This window comes from Physeter macrocephalus, chromosome 5 (genome assembly GCF_002837175.3).
Source record: "Physeter macrocephalus isolate SW-GA chromosome 5, ASM283717v5, whole genome shotgun sequence".
Classification (NCBI taxonomy): Eukaryota; Metazoa; Chordata; class Mammalia; order Artiodactyla; family Physeteridae; genus Physeter; species Physeter macrocephalus.
In genome coordinates, this window is record NC_041218.1 from 98,636,526 (window position 1) to 98,655,563 (window position 19,038).

Below are 19,038 nucleotides of genomic sequence, written 5' to 3' on the forward strand. Positions count from 1 at the left end.
ATGAAGAGAGAAGACAGTATTCAAAGAGAAGAGAGCATTTTTTAAATATAAGTGTCTAATCTTCCATTCTTTCTTAATTTGGGAGAGGGGAAGTTCAAAGGGCTGCACCTGGCAAGGTCAGTTCCCAGGATTTCTGCACTTTTGACAGATTCCTTGTACCTGAGGGTTCCATGCTTAGAACTACATCCTGGATTCTAGAAGTAGTGTCCTGAAGCAATACAAGGTAAACACAATAGCAAAGTGTCTGAAAGTGGGTCAACTATCTGAGAGAGCATCATGAAGAACGGGATACAGCAATCCTGGAGCTGGAGGAGGAAGAATTCTGGAGCAGTGCAGGACACGAGGCCACTGCAGGCATGGCTGCCAGCTCACCAGGCTCATTAAAGAGGCAGAGGCAGAGGTCATGGTTTATTGTGTCCAAAGGGGAGGAAGAAGGAGGAGGGAGAATGGAAGGAGATTTGATCAAAAGCAGAGGTGAAGGAGGCTCTCCTTAGGCAGCAGGGAGGACATCAGCCCACGGGGTTTAGGCAGGCAGAGGATGGATGTGCTTGCACACGAATTTGAAGGTGGAAGGGCAACGGGTGATGAAACCCTTTCTATTCCTTCTCTGTCATTTCCTTGATAGAGTTGGAGACCACGGCATCTTCATGGAGTGTTGGTGAGAGTTGGGTAGGGGGAGAGAGGAGCTGTCTGTCACAGGGTGCTGTCAAGGACAAGAGAAAGACATTCCAAACAGAACTTGGGCTCAGCTGCCATTGCAAACCACCAAGGTGCCAGGGCACTCACCTGCACAGTTGAGCTGAGCTCCATTAAAGCTCAGGTACAGGAAGGGAGATGGTGTATGTTGGGATTAATGTAAATTTGGGGATTTTCAGGGCAGAGTTTCTAGAGAGGTAGAGTCTAGAGAGAGAGTACGGGGTGCTGAGGAGTAGAAGAAGAGGAAATATAGTGCAGGAAGTTTGTGTGGCTCAAGAGAGGTTGCATCAGGGGCAAGTGCGAGATGGGGGGAGTTGTGGGTGAGAACGCAGGTGGAAGCTGGTTGGGGGTCAAGGGATCCTAGGTGTGCCTATAGTTGTGGTGGGTGAAGGAAGCTATTAGAACAGTGCTTGGGAAGAATTAGCTTCAAGGACATTGAAATCCCCCAGATAACAGAAGGAATTGAGTCCAAGAGGAAAACTATAAGGCAGGCACCTACATCTCCAAGGAACGTGATGCAGTAACTAAGAGGAGAAAGAGTAATTGAAGCCAACTATGAGCTTCAAAGGAAAGGAGTTTTTTTCATAAAAATGTAGGAGGGATGCAGTTATGGTGAAGACAGGTTGCCGAAGAAGGACTGTGAAATACTTTGGAGAGAGAAAGGATGCTGTGACTAATATAAGCCTTAAGTAAAATGCAGCCTGTGGAACACAGGCTCTAAATAACCCCAGCCCTCTCACTGCTAACTGATGCATTCAGGCAAAGTCACTTTCAACAATGGAAAACGGGGCTTAAGTTAGTGTGTCGGGCTTCCCTGGCGGCGCAGTGGTTGAGAATCTGCCTGCTGATGCAGGGGACACGGTTTCGAGCCCTGGTCCGGGAAGATCCCACATGCCGCGGAGCAACTGGGCGCGTGAGCCACAACTGCTGAGCCTGCGCGTCTGGAGCCCGTGCTCCGCAACAAGAGAGGCTGCGACAGTGAGAGGCCCTCGCACCGCGATGAAGAGTGGCCCCCGCTCGCCGCAACTAGAGAAAGCCCTCGCGCAGAAACGAAGACCCAACACAGCCAAAAATAAATTAATAATTATTTAAAAAAAAATTAGTGTGTCTAGAGTTCCTGAAAACAACAACAACAGCAATGTAGCCTCTTGAGAGCACATCAGTTGATATGGCAGGTGCTTCTTCCTATAGGAACGCTGGTTCCCGGCATAATATGATTCCTCATTTAAAGCAAGTCAGGTTGGTCTTTTTATTCAGAATCCATCCATCCATTCATTCCATAAACGTATTGAATAAGGGCCTTTTCTGTGCCAGGCATTGTGCTTGATGCTGGGAGGAACTCTGGTAAACAAAACTAGAGATGACCCTGCCCTCAAAGTGCATCCAGTCTAGTGGAAGAAACACACAGGAACCAAAGGGTCACCCTCAAAACACACAACTGCAACTCTGATAAGGACAATAAGAGAGAAATACAGGTGTGGTGAGAGAGTGTGATATGGAAACTGATCTAAATTGGGGAGTCAAGATATTCTTCTCGGGACGCGGCATTTCAGCTGAGATCTGAGACATATGTGGTGTTCACCACAACAAGCAGAGGGCAAGGGTCCAGCATGGGCAATGGCCCTGAGGCAGGAGGTGGCGTGAGCGCCCGATTAACCGAAAAGCCAGCAACCTGAGGCCCCCAAAGAGGTGGGCCATTGCAATGTGGGGCCATTAAAGTGTCTGGAGACCTGCGGCATCTGTAGGGCAAGTCAGAACTTTGGGATATTTTCCTGAGTAATGAGGAGTGATTGGGAGGTGGAAGCAAGGGAAGGACAATTAGATTTGCTTTGTAAAGATAATTTCAACGCTTTAGGAGTAAGGGGGTAGGGGAGGTGAGATTAGATATGGTCCCAGTAAAGACTGGTAGAAGATCAGCACACGGCATAGAGCAAGCACTCAACAAGTGTCAGCCAGTAGAACTATTTAGATTTCAAAAGAAGGGGAACCTCAGAACTGGTGAGAAAACTTGGGACCACTTAGGTTACATATTCATTATTCCTTACTCGCATAATAGATTTATTCTTCCATTGGTTTCTGGAGTCAGTTTACAGAAACCTCTTTTGTTAAAGCGTGAGGGTTTTTCAATGTTATGTAACAACCTAAATGGGAAAAGAATTTGAAAAAGAATAGATACGTGTATAGGTATCACTGTATCACTCTGCTGTACGCCTGAAACTAACACAACATTGTAAAACCACTATACTCCAATATAAAATAAAAAGTTAAAAACAAAAAAGCGTGAGGGTTTTTTTTTTTTTTTTAATAACGAAACTGGAACAAAGTAAGATGCAAAAAAGTACTTCGTCCACCATTTGCTTATTCTCCCTCTTTTTTTCTTTTAACTAAAAATATTTTCACCAGGTCCTGGTCTGGCTCTTAAGTAGATATGTGTCCCCATGGCTGCCTCTCCCTCAGATCCCTGAGCCCCTGCCTGTGCTGCAGGATTCCACAGCCTTCTTAACCACCGCCCCCCTCTGTTTCTCCCCATGAGGTCTTCTTTAATGCTGATGAGTTTCACTTCAATTACTGTCCCTTTCATCTCAAACACCAGTGAGGCAGAAGCAATGTAGAAAGTCAAATTGTTTCTTTGAAAACTAGAATTTATTGTGTCCTAGTGTCACTTTTATTAATTGTTTAAAGTTAATGGCATCCAGACCTGCAGAATTTCTTATAAACATTTAACTTTTTTTTCGTCAAAGGGAAATCTCTCTTACACTCTATATACGGTGATGTGCCTTCTGTTGTAGACAAGTTACACACAGCCGATTTATTTACACCAGGGAAGCTAGGAATTTGACCCTGGAATAACATCACGAAGAAAAAAATACAGAACAAAGCTGAACCAGCCAGACAGGTAACTGGGAGAATTTTCACACAGGCTCGGGCTGTGATGGCCATTACAGACTCCTAGGAAGAGAGGGACCTTCTTTCTTGGGTTCTGAGCCAAGACCACTTGGAGAGAGAGAGAAGCATAGAAAATTATCCTCTATCTCTCTCCCCCACCCCTCCGGCTTTCCCCGCTGGTAACTATAAATTTGTTTTCTACATCTGTGGCTTTATTTCTGTTTTGCAAATAAGTTCATTTTGTACCATTTTTTTGATTCCACATATAAGCGATTCACTTTGCTGCACAACAGAAACTAACACAACATTGTAAATCAACTATACTCCAATAAAAAATAATAATAAAATAAAGAAAATAAATAAACATAAAGAAAAGAAAATTATCCTCTAGATAACATAAGTAGGAGAAAAGTCAGATGCCTTTTGCTTTATTTTTGTCCTACATTTTTTGAAGAAAAAAATCTGGGGACGATATCAAAGGAATCCTAATTTCAATGTTAGGAATATTTTAACAAATATGACCCACTAGGGAATGAAAAGTGATTCTGGCAGCATGATTTCTCCCCAGGGTAGGCAGAGTCTTTACAATCATTGCCCCCAAGAGGCTCCTGTACCTCACGGTTTGAGGACAAATTAAGGACAAATCTTAGAAGTTAGGATGGACGCCAAAATTCACACCAGTCACCCCAACTTTAAGGAGGAGCATGTGGAGATCCTACAGGCACTCAATACATAGACCTATCTGCGAGCATCCTAACAGAAATACTTCATTTTCATTACAGGTGTAGCTCTGTCCATTCAGTTCTGTTCCCAAAACTGGATTATTGCACATAATTCTTAGCAATTTTGCTTTAATTCACCTGCACAAACTTCATACAAAGCCATTTCATTACGTGAGCTGGAGTCATGGTCACGCGTGATGTGTCTCACATGGCAAAGCAGCATGATTTATATCCCGGTGAGCACTCTGCCATAGTCAAGCATTTCAATGCTATGCCGATTATTTAGATGCATTCAGAATCTCGCCCTTTCTTGCCAATGGATACTAGGCTTTCTCCAAGAGCTCTATGTATATGTCAAGATATTCTTTTCCTCAGAGAGATGCCAAAACCAGATTTATTCTCTTTCCCCCAAGGTTAAAGCAACGAGGGAGATGTCCTTTGCTTTTTCTCCACTTCTTACTCCCAGAAAATAATTCATTTACATCCACACAGTGACAGCTCTTGGCATGAACAAAGGTGTCCCAAGAAAAGCCAGTAGGCATCCGTGTAATTGTTCATGATTGTATCAATGTGTATTTAGCATGTTTGTAGGCTTTGAGGTTTAAACACTAGTCTGACCCAAAATAAGACAAAACAAAATGAAACAAAATGTATAAATATTCAGTAATTTTTATCATACTTTACAGTATGTTTGCAAAATGTCAGTGGAATCCAGCAGGTGAAGAAATCCAGTATCAGAGATTTCCAAGAAAAGTAAGTCAAGAATCTGCTTTTCTAGTTAGGTTTCTCTTATTTTCTTCCTTGGCCTTTGAAATAATTTGTGTATAAAATCCACGCCCAATCATAGAAGCAGTCAGAGTTTTTGTTCGTTTGTTTGCTTGGGAGATATATTATGACTTTTCTCTTTTTGCCACCTAGACAGCAGATACTCCTCATGCTAACATTTATTTCCTTCCATATCCAGGTATGAATGGGTTGCAAGTAAGCAGGAGCAGGAAAGCTGGGATTAACAATGTATGGAAACTTTTCCAGTGTAAGTACTTCCAGAATTTTTGTTTTCACTCTCTTGCTTTATTTCCTCATTTTAAGTTTCCCTTAAGAAAATTGTTTTGAGATCAATAATGATTCCACTATGTTACAAATATCTCATATATGTAACTCTCTGGGCAAGTTGTCCCATTCAGTTTATGATATTTTTAAGTGCAGCAGACATTATTCCCATTTCATAGACAGAGGAAGAAAAGATAGAGGCACTAATATCCTAAACAGACCTATTAGGTAGAAACGACCTGGAACATAGCCCAGTCATGCCTCGAATCCTCTGCTCTCCCACTTAGAGCTGTGGGAGATTCAGTGATTCATTCTGCTGAGTCCTCTGCTGTGATTCAGTCTGGTGGGGCATAAGGAATAAGGAGAGATAGATCAGGAGCCAGGAAGGGTCATGTACCAAAATGTTCATTGCAGCTCTATTTACAATAGCAAGGACATGGAAGCAACCTAACTGTCCAATCTCGCCCTTTCTTGCCAATGGATACTAGGCTTTCTCCAAGAGCTCTATGTATATGTCAAGATATTCTTTTCCTCAGAGAGATGCCAAAACCAGATTTATTCTCTTTCCCCCAAGGTTAAAGCAACGAGGGAGATGTCCTTTGCTTTTTCTCCACTTCTTACTCCCAGAAAATAATTCATTTACATCCACACAGTGACAGCTCTTGGCATGAACAAAGGTGTCCCAAGAAAAGCCAGTAGGCATCCGTGTAATTGTTCATGATTGTATCAATGTGTATTTAGCATGTTTGTAGGCTTTGAGGTTTAAACACTAGTCTGACCCAAAATAAGACAAAACAAAATGAAACAAAATGTATAAATATTCAGTAATTTTTATCATACTTTACAGTATGTTTGCAAAATGTCAGTGGAATCCAGCAGGTGAAGAAATCCAGTATCAGAGATTTCCAAGAAAAGTAAGTCAAGAATCTGCTTTTCTAGTTAGGTTTCTCTTATTTTCTTCCTTGGCCTTTGAAATAATTTGTGTATAAAATCCACGCCCAATCATAGAAGCAGTCAGAGTTTTTGTTCGTTTGTTTGCTTGGGAGATATATTATGACTTTTCTCTTTTTGCCACCTAGACAGCAGATACTCCTCATGCTAACATTTATTTCCTTCCATATCCAGGTATGAATGGGTTGCAAGTAAGCAGGAGCAGGAAAGCTGGGATTAACAATGTATGGAAACTTTTCCAGTGCAAGTACTTCCAGAATTTTTGTTTTCACTCTCTTGCTTTATTTCCTCATTTTAAGTTTCCCTTAAGAAAATTGTTTTGAGATCAATAATGATTCCACTATGTTACAAATATCTCATATATGTAACTCTCTGGGCAAGTTGTCCCATTCAGTTTATGATATTTTTAAGTGCAGCAGACATTATTCCCATTTCATAGACAGAGGAAGAAAAGATAGAGGCACTAATATCCTAAACAGACCTATTAGGTAGAAACGACCTGGAACATAGCCCAGTCATGCCTCGAATCCTCTGCTCTCCCACTTAGAGCTGTGGGAGATTCAGTGATTCATTCTGCTGAGTCCTCTGCTGTGATTCAGTCTGGTGCGGCATAAGGAATAAGGAGAGATAGATCAGGAGCCAGGGAGGGTTATTTTTAAAAGTAAAACACAGGAAAAAGACTAATGAAAGACAGTCGGAAATTTGGGATCCACCAGCTGTGCAACATGCCCTAAAAATGAACATGGATATGGCCACCTTAACAGATGCAGGAAAAGCATTTGACCAAATCTAATACCAATTTATGATAAAACCTCCTATCTCAGTAGGAATAGGAGGGTTTTCTCAAATTGATAAAGTGCCTCCACAAAAGTCCCACAGCTAACATCACACTTAGTCATAAAAGACTGAATGCCCCCCTTAAGATCAGGAATAAAGTAAGGATGCCCACTTTTCCAACTTCTATCCCATATTGTACTGGAGATCCTAGTTAGTGCAATAAAGCAAGAAAAAGGGGTAAAAGATACACACACTACAGCAGAAGCAAACCTTACTTTATTTGAAGACACATGATCATGAATACAGAAAATCCTAAGGAATCCAGAAAAAAGCTACTAAAACTAATTAGTGAGTTTAGTAAAGTGACAAAGACAAATAATTTTTAAAAATAAAATAAATAAAAATTTTTATTTTTATATACTAAGCAATAAACAAGCAGAATTTGAAATAAAAGTACCACTTAACAGTAATATCAAAAAACATGAAATGCTTAGGCATAAATTTAGCAGAAAAGTTGCACGAAATATTATCAAGACGAATTCAAAAAGATCTAGGTTTATGGAGACTCATACCGTGTTCATGGATTGGAAGATTCAACATTGTTAAGATGTAGAGTCTTCCCAAATTGATCTATAAACTTAACATAATTCCAATCAAAATTATAGTAGATTATTTGTGGAAATTAACAAGTTGATTTAAAAATTTAAATGATTATGCAAAAGATAGGGAACAGCCAAAACAATTTGGGAAAAAAGTATAAAGTTGAAGGACTTACACTACCTGATTTCAAGACTCACTATATAATTAGTGAAGGAATAGATATTCTAGACCAATGGAACAAAATCAAGAGTCCTAAAGTAGATGCATACATACATGATTAATTGATTTTCAGAAAAGGTGCCAAATAACTAATTGGAAAATGATAGTTCTTCAAGAAATGATGTGGGAACTATTAGCTATTCATTAAAAAACGAATCTCAACTCTTCCTTCGTGTCATACACAAAATTTAACTCTAAATAGATCATAAACTTAAACATAAGATCGAAAACAATGAAACTGCTGGAGGAAAATATAGAGAAAATCTCCATCATCTCAGGATGGTCAAATATTTCTTAGATAGGATGCAAAAGGCAAAAACCATTAAATAATGATAAATTGGATTTCATCAAAATTAAGAGCTTCTGCTGTTAAGAAAATGAAAGGCAACTCAAAATATATTTTTAAAAACTGTTACAACTTAATAAGACAACAAACAACATAACAAAAAATGAGAACAATATTTGAACAGGCATTACACAATAGAATATACATTCAAAAGACTAATAAGTACATGATGAGATGCTCAACATCAGTCACCACAATTCAATACCACTTCGCACCCCCTTGAATGGCCAAATAAAAGAGACTGACAATACTAAGTGTTGACAAAGATGTGGAGCAACTGGAACTCTCACATATTGTTGGTCAAAATGCAAATTAGTAATAGCGATTGGAAAACTATTTGATGGTTCTCATAAAGTTGAACATACAGTTTCCTTATAGCCAGAAATCCCATACCTATTATTTACCCAAGAGAAACGAAAACATTAGACTACACAGAGACATGCACATGAATGTTCATAGCAGCTTTATTCACAAGAGTCAAAAACTAGAAGCAATCTAATGTCCACCAACATATAAACAGAGAAATTGTGGCACATCCATACAATGGAATACTAGGTAGAAATTAAAAGGAATGATACACACACAGAGATGAATCTCAGAGACACACTGAGTGAAAGAAGGGACATAAGCGTGAATGCTAGATGATTTCATTTATGTGGAACAACAGAACAATCCATAGCGACAGAAAGCAGAGTTAGGGGAAACTGGGAAGGAGCACAGGGAGCTTGCTGGGCTGATGGAAATGTTCTACATCTTGATTGTGATGGGTGTTATATGTGTGTAAAACTTTACCAAAAGTCATTGAAAAGTACACATTTTAAAAGTAGGGTTTTTATCGCTTCTCGGCCTTTTGGCTAAGATCAAGTGTAAAAGCAGGGTTTTTTTCTTTAAAGAACAGACTGTCTAATAAGTATTTCCCAGTCCATCAGTCTGTCATGCACGGGTCCCCATCCTCCTCTGGGGGATGTTGACCTCCTGCCGCCTGCTGGGGTTGGGAAGAGAGCTCCCAGGTTCACACAATCTGCCGGCAACTAAGCAGAAGAGAGAAGCCACCTTCACCATCCAGTTTCATGCAAGGAGACTGGGGCCAGAGGAGAAATTGTGTCACGTGGAAACTAGGTGGAGCTATTCTCAACTCTGGGCCTTCCAATCCCAGGAGTGACCTTGGAGAACTGTGCCAAAGCTGGAGCCCACCTCTACTGAGAGTCACTCAGTCATATTTAGGTGAACTTGTATTATTTTATTGCCTCTAATTCCTACTTTCCAGTCTCCATGTCCCCCTGGGGTGGTCCACGTTCCCTCCCACAGACGAGGTCTGCCGAGCTTAGTCGCAGTGTTTGCAGAGAAGGCTGTCTCCTCAGGGACTGGGGTCACTGTGGCAGAAATAGGAGTCCTGTCCTGTCCCATCCTCACTCCCAAGCCTCCCGTGAGTGACAGGAGGGGCTGGCTCACCTGCTCTCAACCTCTTGCATTGGGAAGGCACCAAACTCCAAGTCCAGGAAGAATCTGTCTTTCAATCCTGGGGCTGTAACTAGACAGATGTCTTGTACTCACAGGGGTGCGTGTGTGTCATTACCCAGCAGCTGGAGCTGAAATCGGGAACGTAGGACTGTTTTCTTATCTTTGTTTTGCCCTCCCCTTTACCATATGGTGTGATCACCCCCTAGGGGTCAAACTCCTCTTAGCAGCCACACAAGCATTCAGACTTCTCACACTAAAGCAACACCTCTGGAGCTCTAGGAAGGTGTTTGTTTACCTTTCCGCAGCAGAAGCATGGTGGGGGCGGGGGGGGGGTGTGACAGAGCAAGGTGGTAGCTACTGAAAATATTCTTGGAATTCAAGATAAGACACCGGAGTATAGGAGTAACCCCAATGTTTCCCTTCCCCTACTCCAGCTGCACCCCCATTTTCTGGTGTCACTTTCAAATACATCCAGGGGAAATGAGCTGTGTCCCATTTCCAAACCTTCATTGCAGCCTGCTCATACCCTCCCTCTGGGCTTCTGGATCTGATGACCTCTTCCTGCTGTCCTTAGCCTCTTCTTCCTTCCTTCCTCACAAAGTTCAACACCAGAGTATTGAATTGTAAAGATTTGGAGTAGCTGAGAATAACTACAGCACCAGAAAAGGAAGAACTCTAACTTCAGTTCTAGGCATCATCATACAGGAAAACCCCTAGGGTCATTTAGCACCACAGGCAGTTGCCTCCTGGCCTGTCCTTCCTGTCTCCCCAGCTTATCCCCTCTTCGAGAAACTTCTCCTACTGCAGTTACCAAATTCCTGTGATTTTCTTTCTTATCTAAGCTATGCCCAAGTGGCCTTACTGTTTTTTACTACCTTAAGGTATTTTCCTCCATAAAAAGTAATCTTGACTTCTTCCTAAGCGACAGGTTTAAAGTGTTATCAGACTTTTGAAATAACTCTCCCCCCAGATCCTGTCCTTCATATGTGTGTGTGTGTGTGTGTGTGTGTGTGTGTGCACATGTGCGTGTGTGTGTGTGTGTTCGTGTCTTTCCTTCATCCTTGCTTTTGGAGCAGAGGGAAAATGATTGCAAACAAATGACTGCCAATAACTATTTTAAAAGCTTATTCAATCTCTTCAATAACACTAAAAAATCTGGTTACTGTGTTACTATATGTGCCCATATAGTTTTCACACTGGCATAGAACTCTTGTCGTTTGCTGATTACTGGACTTTTCCCCAAACACTTGCTCCTGTTTACATGGGCTGTTCCCTGGGGAAGATAATTCCAGTAATGGTTTTCTTCCCAATTTGCCCTTTTCAGTCAGGGACCAAAAGGTCTTCTATGAGTCTCTGAAGGCAACTCAAAATGAGGTTCTCAGAGATACCGAAAATCAGATGACTTCAAGCTTCCCTCCTGTTCTGTACCCGATGGGGAGATGGATCCACTCTCCACGGACTGAGGCCAGCCTCTCTGGGGAGGCTTAGAAGGTGTTATACTAACTCTGGTGCTTGGGAAGCAGCCACAGTAGCTCTGTGTCTTTGTTCCTTCCAGAAGCCAATTAACCCTTTGGTGGGAAATACATTTTCTGACCTAACTGCAGTTTTTTATCTCCCAGTCTCCCCTTCAGCACCAGACGTAGGAAGCACAGGGGCTTAGCATCAGGGTGGAAAATATGACTCAAACTCGACACTTGCTCATTCCAGATGGCAACATGTTACCTGAACGTAAAGCAAGCTGTAACAGGAAACCTGGTTTTCATTACAAGAGGAGTCTGTGGGTAGCTAAGAAGAATCTGACCAGAAAGGAATCAACCAGTAATTCTACAGGTTCAAGAACCAAATGATCCCAGAGCAGAGAAGAAATATGAATTAGAGAGAGAACTAAGTCCTGGCAGTAATCCGTTAGGACTCTTCGATGGTGATGAAATCTCAGAACATTTATTATCTTACTTATGTCAGCGCTTCTTCCCCAGTGCCTGGGCTCTTGGCCCCATTGCTCATTGTGTACACCTGGAAAGCAGGTGAGCTTTGTCTCCAGCCCTCTCTTGGGTCCCTTTTTAATCTCTTCCTCTTTCCCCAGCCTCTCTCCCCATGAAACCATGTGCCCCAGTGACCTCCAGCAAAGGGTGTATTTTTTCAGTGCCTGGTACTGTAGCTGGGATGCTGTAGGCGCTCAGATATTTGAGGGGTGCTGGAATGAGGACCCTCCTTCCTCGCCTGGGACATAACTGTCCTAGTGCCTCTACTGGTCTCACTCCAGTGAGAACAAACCTGCACAGAGCATTCATCAATGAATAAAAGCTTAGTGTGGGGCTTCCCTGGTGGTGCAGTGGTTGCGCGTCCGCCTGCCAATGCAGGGGAACCGGGTTCGCGCCCCGGTCCGGGAGGATCCCACATGCCGCGGAGCGCGGGTTCGTGCCCCGGTCCGGGAGGATCCCACATGCCGCGGAGCGGCTGGGCCCGTGAGCCATGGCCGCTGAGCCTGCGCGTCCGGAGCCTGTGCTCCGCAACGGGAGAGGCCACAGCAGAGGGAAGCCCGCGTGCCACAAAAAAAAAAAAAAAAAAAAAGCTTAGTGTGTAACCAGGATCAATGATATTCACAGAGATGATACCATCACTCCAAAAAGGAAACTCCACTTGTGACAGCAAGAGTCTCGGGTATCATAAAGCCCCCAGAAATAAAATGTATTAGGATCACTCCTGTCTATTTCTGATGGATAGCCCTGATCTAGCCTATAGCACTTCCTTTCCCAAGATTTTAAATATTAGTGAATAACAAACTCTGAAAAATATTTGAAAGAAAAACCACATGATCACAGTTCACTGGAGGACTGGGCTTCCTTGCCTAAATGGTGAGCTGGATGGCTTTATTTTATTTTTATATTAGACCTCAACCTGACTTCCACTCTACTGACGATCCTGTGCTGATTCACAGTGGTTTGGACTTCAGTGGCCTCTTCCCCACCTACACAGCTCTCTGGAGCAACTGAAACTCAGAAATAAGCCTCCATGCTTCCTTACATTTCCATGGAGGTGGCTGGGCAGACGGTTGGCAGGGGTGGCCCCCAAAGATTCCATGACAAGGTGTACCCACATGTTCCTCACATGTACCTAAGTAACCGTGAGCTTTGTTCCCCGCTCCTCCCCATCCCCTCCGTAATTTCTGGAGAACCAAAGAACCTCAGCTAAATGCCTTTAGTTGGCCTCCAGGCTTTGGATATGCCTCTTCTCCACCTAAAACACTCTTCCTCGGGCTCATCATAAGAGTAACTCCTACTCATCCTTCAGATTCCAGTTGGTCTTTAGGACTGGGGCCTCATTATGACCTAACTTGGTACCTGGCCAATTCCTTTCTATAGCACCCAGTTATAACAATTTGCCGAGAGCCTGTGTCCCCACAAGACCAAGGCCACGAGGACAAAGCTTGGTGCCAGGCTTTAGTAAGACGCTTGGCAAGTACTTGTTGAATTAATGACAGAACTCACCTAACCTCCACACCTCGAGTTGAAGATGGCTATGACCTGCCAGGCTTTCTCTGACGCATAGTCATTGCTTTAAACTTGAATAGAAAAACCATAACCTGGAAAGCTGATCCAAGGAGAAGGAACAGTATGAAATCCTGGTAAAAACGCAGGCACATCACCATGGCTCAATGCCTAGCTTTGCCTCTTACCAGTTCTATGACCATAGAACAATCCATGTTCCTTCATCTATAACATGGGGATAAGACTACTACAAAACTAATAGGGCCATGTTACAATTATGTGAACACACCTAAGAAACATTAGGCTGCTATCATCATTCAAAAGCTCCCTTAATCAAGGATACTGCCCTGACAATGTGGCCAGATCCCAATCCACGTGACAGCAGCCGTCAACTCGATTTCTCCTCTCATAATTCGTGTGCTGGAAGCAAGACCAGTTTCTGAGGTCTGCTGTATTATGAAGGGACATGAGGTGCTAAACATTTTAGAAAAGGTTTTGGTCACACATTACTCTTGTTTTCTCCCCACAACTCAAGTCTGGTAAACTTTGCCAAAACACTCTTGGCCATGGCTAAGAAGAAAGAAACCAAGTCAGTAACGGTTAAACTCAAACCAGAACTGGACTCACTGGTTTGCCTGTGGCCTTGGTGGCAGAAGACACCTGGGGACAATGCAGACTCAGGGCAGCAGAGTCACAGAAACAGCAGCATTCAAGCTGGCGACCAGGACCCAATCTGCATTCTGCAAGCAGTGTCATGATATTCCCTGGGATAATTAAGGACCGCAGTGCTCTGCCTCTGTCAGCTGAATTGAAAAGAAAGTTCTAGGGCAGCATAAGCTAGCTAGAACCCAAGCAGCCATTGGCTCTTGGCACTGGAGCTGGAAACAGAAGTTAGCTCTAAGTCAAGCTATAAAAGCCGCGGTGTGTGGAATACGTATAGCTAAGCAGCTGCCGACATTGCAAAGTTCTACACAAAGTCTCCAGGTCAGTCTCAGATGTTACAACTAGGAGATCTCTTTATAGCATTCACTGGCAAGTTCAGCAAGGTTTCCTGAGGGGAATAGAAGATGCCAGGTTGAAACAGCTAAATGTTCCAAGCCTTTGAGCCCTCTTGTCCTTCATTTCATGTTTCATCAAAATAGAGAGATGTGAGTGTGACGGGGCACAGAGAGAAGCGGAGACAGGCAAAGCCCAAGAAAGCTCAGTTAAAGAAAGGGGATTCGCTGAAAGTTGTAAAAGGAGGCATTGGCCCATTTTCAGTGACAAGGATGGACCTAGAGATTGTCATACTGAATGAAGTAAGTCAGACACAGAAAGAGAAATATTATATGATAACACTTATAAGTGGAACCTTAAAAAAGGGGTACAAATGAACTTACCTACAAAACAGAAATAGAGTTACAGATGTAGAAAACAAACTTATGGTTACCAGGGGAGTAAGGGGGGAGGGATAAACTGGGAGATTGGGACCGACATCTACACACTACTATATATAAAATAGATAGCTAATAAGGACCTACTGTATAGCACAGGGAACTCTACCCAGTACTCTGTAATGGCCTATATGGGAAAGGAATCTAAGAAAGAGTAGATATATGTATATGTAGAATTGATTCACTTTGCTGTGCAACAGAAATTAGCACAACACTGTAAATCAACTATACTCCAATAAAAATTAAAACATAAAAAATAAAAGGAAGCATTGGAGTGCCATGGTGGGGAGCTCATGATTTATGTGGACCCAGCAATTGTTATTTAAAAAAAATTAGAAGTCTAGTAATTTTCCAGCTAACTTATCTTGGTCAGTCTAAAGACGTGGAGGGATCATGAATCTGAGAAATCTCTTGTAATCCACAGTTCAACCTCTCCCATCATGCATTTTACCAAAGCTGCGGTGTTAGCATTGCCTCTCCTTTCTGCCTCCCCGCGTGGGGGAGTTTATGAAAAGTAAAAATGACTACAGGGCACACAGTAGAGGGGAGGAAGGGGATGAGGAGGAGGAACTGAGGCTCCAGATAATCTTTAAATTGTATAATCGGGTTCCAGAAATTTGACTTCATCTGCGTTAAGGAGTTTTACCAAAATAAATCTTATGATCAAAGAATGTTAGAGCTGGAAGAGACCTTTAAAAAGATCCTTAGAACCCTATCTATTTAAGGAGATAGATAAGGCCACATTTATCCCAGAATAAGGGGCTGATAAGGATGTTTTGGAAAATAAATTTCAGTTGGATAATAATTTATACAGCTGACAAGATGCTCAATATGCTTTTGCAACAAGGGTTAGGAAAGTGCTGGGTTCAAGAAAGAAGGTATAATTTTTTGAAGAAACTCTGAAAGGCAACCCAGGAGCAGGCTAGATAATGTTCAGAGTTGTTCTTCATCACTGGAAAAGAATGAACATTTATTGAAAGCTCACTGTGCATTGTGCATTTTCACTTGCTTTATCCCCTTTCTTCTCCATCATAAACCCTTCTTCAGATCCTATATCCGGGGCACCTGACTGGTTGGTAGGGGGTAGATTGGGTCAGGGAAGACTTTCTGGGGAGGGTGGGCCCTATGTTGACTCCTGAATGAGGAGCAGTGGCAGGAAGAAGCGGGGAGCCCTGGAGGCCAGGGCATGGAATCAGTGTGGGCAAAGACACCAAAGCAAGAGGGAGTGTGGCCAGGTGAAGGGTCTGCAGGAGGCAGGGGATGGAGAAAGCAAATTAAGGAGCAGGCAAGAGCTAGACTGTAATGGGTCGTGTAAGCCACGCAAAGATGCTTGACCTTCATCTTGAAGGACACGGAGAAACAATGAACTATTTAAAGGAGGAAGGGTGAAAAGAGAGATCGTAATGTTTTGTCTCTAGAAAAATGATTCCTGCTCTAGTTTGAAGGACTGCAAGATTGGAGGCAGGGAGACCAGAGCAGGGTTTCCAGGAAAGAAGGGATAGAAGAAGTGAAGGATTTACTCTCTCTTTTCAATCAAGAACATTTCCAACGTGTGGGTGATAGTTTGGCCCTGTGATAATTAGAAAAAGATGAAAGAAGGTGAATGGTAAATACACAGAGTACAGAAGAAATCAGAGAGAGAAGGATCATACAGCTTGTAGAAGAAATACAATAAGAATTTCCTAACAAGATTCAGGGAATATAGGATTAAGTTAAGTTGGATCTAATAGGAACCATCGTTGCTTCAAACCACAACTGCTGTCCCCAGAGGAGCAACAGGATGATAAGTCACAAGCAAAGAACCACAGGACACTGCTTTGAAGGGTCAATATTTATTTTTATTTTTCCCCAGGCCAATTTTTATCTGACGAGCTGTAATAGAAGTAGTTTCTGAATAAATAAGAGTTTTCTTTGGTAGTTGGCAACTTGACTAGAAAAGTGGAGGCCGATTTCATTCCTGACTTGTGTTGAGCCATCCAGAAATTCAACTGTGATTAGATAATGTACGATGTTTTTAACCAACATTCTTTCTGGTAAGACTAGGAAACTGGGTCTCAGAGAGGGTGAATGGCCAGCCTGAGGTCATATATCCAGTGAAGGGTGGGGCTGGGGTTCAAACCCACACCAGCCTCATTTCAAAGCCTGAGCTCTTAACCACTGCACTGCCTTTGTTAAATGAAAACTCTGGTGATAATTTATATTCTCTAGATAAGTACTATGAAAGTATTGATCTGAAGACTCCATGAATAATTGTTTTAAATGTTGAAGGACCAGGTCTGCTGAGTTGTTTCATTAGATAGCTATAAACATGGTTTGATCCAAATAACGATGAAAATAGCGTTTCTCTATTTTTTGCTACCCCTCACTCTACAATTGAGCAGTTTCAGCCATTTAGTGAAGCAGCCCTTTTAATTTTTTTTTCTTTTTTTTTTTTTTTACTTCTTGGTGTATTTATTTGCAATCTTTTTTTTCTTATGAATTCTTTTCTTTAAAGCACAGTTGCAATAAATAACAGCAGCACTTTTAATTTTAATTGCAGTCTTCTCTTCCTACTCAGTAGACACATATAAGTGACAGACAGAAGACTCTGAGGTAGCCCTCCCTTCGAACAATGATGCCTTGTTCTTGGACCATCTTGAGTACATGGGCTTCCTAAGAGTCTTACTCTTTGGTGGCCGTCTGTCTCAATGGAAATGGAACCATGGCAGGCCCTGCCTTCACCCCCTCCAGAGGGGCCTGAGCATTTCCAAATTGGCTCGACATGGGTGTAGGTCATCCTACACCTACAGGCAGTAATCAAGATAGTCAATGGCTAGATGAGTTTGTTTTTAATAGACCTATTTCTAACCCACAGATAGATCCAGTTTTGAGAACATAATCAATGGTAATAGACCTTCATCCTTGGGAGTAGATTTAATTATCATAACGTAACAAGCATATTTTTTCTGTATGACTCAAACTTACTCAAATGAGAAGTGAAGGAATTGGTACAGTCACTGGAATATGTGTATAGTGGCTCGATTTCTTTAATCCACGATATTTATCTAGATGATTAGTTTTGTTTTAAAGTTGGTCCCTCTACTATAAGTCACTTCCAGGGCATCGTTCTACTTAGAATGTATGGTAGAATGGGGGAACAAAATTTGATGACTTTAATCAAGCTGGAATGACTGTTTACATTCACAACAGCTGTTGGCATATGTTAAGTTTTACATTATTTCCTTCTCCTGGGACTCGTTCATTAATGGGGGTAAAGATTTGTCTTAAACATTTTTTTTTTTTGGCAATTTCACTTAGGTAACTGCCAAACACTGAACTATTATATTTGCAGTTGGCCTGTGCAGGGGGTAGATTCTGACCAGTAACACTCTGCTTTAAGTCTGCTTCTGTCCTAATCCATAGAAGAGTAAAACTTAAGCCAAAAAAATTTTTGGATGAATGCCACATATCTCTGCAACTATGAGCTGGATATGAAATAATTTAAAATGCAGTAAAGCTCAGTAATTTAGCACATAGGTTAGTGAAAATGCACATGTTTTGCCAAGAGGCTGCACACAGATGGAAAACCTATTTCTAGACACCAATTCATCGGGTTCTAAATAAAAGCTCCCAGTTGACTTCACTCATCGTGGAGCCTATTTTTATTTGTAGTTTTTGTGTCAACGCAGTTGGTAGCAACTCTAAAGCTCAGGGAAAAGTCTTAAGAATGATTCTTTGCTACCCACATTTATATCAGCAATCAGTGATGGGGAGAAAGCAGATAAAGCAGTGAAATATAGACCTGTCAAGTGATTGCAAAAATTAGGAAACTATTCTTGAAAGAAAGAAATGGGTGATATATGGATGTCCCAATCGCTCATGTGTTGGATGTACCCCAGAAGTTATATATCTCTGTTGTCAACAGCCACATGGAAGTAGATAAGGAGAGAGATTCCAGTCTCTTTCAGCTTTCTGTGTATATTTTCATGTACAAATGTCTGCTTCAGTGTCAGAAGTTCTGTACAGAGAAAAAGCATGTGGAAGAGAAAAAAGGACAGGGCAGCTGGGTCCTGAGTAGATAATGTTGTCACCTTTTCAATAAATTCCAGAGGAGAAAGCCTGAGTTGGGTATTTTCAGCCTCCTGGATTTTCCAGGGTTTTCCTAACCAGGAAACGCAGTGCTGGTCATGATGGAGAACTACAGTTGGCACTGTCTCTGTCTCCAGGGTCACTCTCTGTGCCCGCAGCACTCGGAAAGGCAGGAAGGGAGCTCTAACAAAGTAGAAGGAATCACTTACACTTCTGCTTTGAACCAGGCATTCTGAACAAAATCTCTTTTACTTTATTTATTTTAAAATTGCCAAGGAAAAAGAAACTCTACTGACCAAACAAACAAAAACAAATAGTGAAAATACCAAAGAGGGTTACTC

At 42.0% G+C, this 19,038-nt stretch overlaps 1 protein-coding gene across 23 annotated transcripts in view; it reads right to left on the minus strand.

The window, feature by feature from the left end:
- C5H7orf25 (chromosome 5 C7orf25 homolog) overlaps positions 1-19,038 on the minus strand; it is a 214,973-nt gene that overhangs the window by 62,879 nt on the left and 133,056 nt on the right. The window contains exon 4 of one of the 23 annotated variants that reach the window (XR_008617489.1): positions 138-703. The exons of 21 other annotated variants lie outside the window; for them this stretch is intronic. The gene's annotated coding sequence lies outside the window, so the exon portion shown is untranslated. Of the gene's footprint in view, positions 1-137; positions 704-8,368; positions 9,837-19,038 lie in introns of those variants that run through there. One more of the 23 variants, XR_008617490.1, reaches the window with a different exon arrangement.